Genomic DNA, 1,809 nt, shown 5'->3' with positions numbered 1-1,809 from the left:
AATAATAATAATAATAATAATAATAATAATAATAATAGTAATAAAGTGGTCTTTTGTTAAAAAAAAAAATTTACTCGCTCTTTTCTTTTTTTTGTCACGTCAGCTATAGGGGGAATTTAATTTATTTGAAATTTGTTAAGGGGTAAATAAATAAAAGTTAAGTTTAAGTGATAAAGTGAGTTGTGACGACAAATTCAGGAAAAGATGTCATTTCTCTAAATATTTCAATTGCTTGAGTTTTCTTGGTTTGCTTTTCAGTCGTGTATGATCACGATGACATCTTTATAATAACCATGCAACGTCCTCTGATCTATACTTTTGAATAATTATTGGTCAAGTTTTCCTTTTTTGAGTACTCCATATTGTTGGATACTTTAATTATTTATTTTGAACAAAATATTATTCAATGCCCATAGAGTACTCCTCTCCTCTATATATTGCACAAGTTTTTGGACTAAAGAACTATACAATAATTTAGTAGAGAACATAACATGGGTGGTCATGTACACACTGTACAATTTGTTTGTGGGATTTTAGGTGGGTTAATTTCACTTGAATTAATATATTTCTACGTTATATTTTTCTTGTATATTTTTTTTTCGCCTTAACTAATTAATTTCTGATTTAGTTTTACTACTCATTTGCTTATCTTTTTTTCTGCTAATAAACAGGAAATGCAGCCACTCTCTTTCTCTTCTTGGTACCCACGTAAGCATAATTCTCAGTGCTCTTCTCAAATTTTTATTTTTCCTGAAAAAAGCTTCTCTTGTATATAAAGAGAGTCATGTTTTTTTTGTGTGCAAATTCACGCAGTTCAATGCATTTCTTCATCTTAGTTTATGTGACATAGTTTAAATTTTGACGGTCAAAATTTTATTTTTTGAGAAATCAAAATAATAAATTTATCTCAAATGACTACCGTTTCAAAGTCAAGAAACTTTTTTGGTTCGGTATTTGTTGGTATTGATGTTTTAAATCCAGATACATCATATATTTGAAATTCAGAATTCTTTCTTGTGTATTCTTTAGTGGTTAATAATTGATTTTTTTCTTAATTAAATACAGAGAGCTAGCTAATTTAACTTTTCTCAGTCACTTTTTAGTATTTATCGTGATATCTTTTCCTCAATTATTCTATAGTACTCATAATTATGGGTAATCTGTGAAACTTCTTTAAAAAAAGATTGGATATTTGTTCCAATGATAATCAATATTTTGATAATATAAATTATTTTAATTTTAATCTGTTTTTGTATGATTGAATTTAGGTTTACGTTCAAGAGAATCATCAAGAATAAATCAACAGAGAAGTTTTCAGGCATACCTTACATCATGACATTTCTCAACTGTTTGCTTTCAGCATGGTAACTATCTATACACAAAAAGAAACAAGAGATGTGTTTTTCGGTTGAGTTATTGAAGTAGCTCTTTACCCAACTTAATTGTATGGTACTAAATAATACATAATTGTATGGTACCAAACTTTAATGACTAATGATACTACTATTTACGTTTTAAAAGAAAATGTCTTATTTTTCTTTTTTATTTCGTTTCAAAAAGAATAATTTATTTTTATTTTTGGCAATAGTTTAATTTTAATTTTTCACTTGATATGTTTAATATCATGAAATTAAAAAATATTTTAATATATTTGACATAACATTAATTTAAAATCATAAGATTCAATCTTTTTTTTTTTAAATTACGTGTTAAGTCAAACTAATTCATTTTTTGAAAGAGAGGGAGTAAATGTTTTGGCACATTTTGAGGTAAAAGTGTCCAAATAAGTGATTTGGACTCTCTCTCTCT

The 1,809-nt window shown here is 26.3% G+C and overlaps 1 long non-coding RNA gene across 1 annotated transcript; it reads left to right on the top strand.

Moving 5' to 3' along the window:
- Positions 1 to 152: 152 nt before the first annotated feature.
- Positions 153 to 1,295, top strand: LOC124894243. The gene is made up of 3 exons (XR_007051093.1): positions 153 to 537; positions 672 to 708; positions 1,269 to 1,295. It is a non-coding gene; the product is annotated as an uncharacterized LOC124894243 (long non-coding RNA).
- The last annotated feature ends 514 nt before the right edge of the window (positions 1,296 to 1,809 follow it).

Source organism: Capsicum annuum, unplaced genomic scaffold, assembly GCF_002878395.1.
Source record: "Capsicum annuum cultivar UCD-10X-F1 unplaced genomic scaffold, UCD10Xv1.1 ctg71992, whole genome shotgun sequence".
In the NCBI taxonomy this organism is placed as follows: Eukaryota; Viridiplantae; Streptophyta; class Magnoliopsida; order Solanales; family Solanaceae; genus Capsicum; species Capsicum annuum.
Note: the sequence above shows the minus strand (reverse complement) of the source record. Positions and strands in the feature narration are given on the sequence as shown.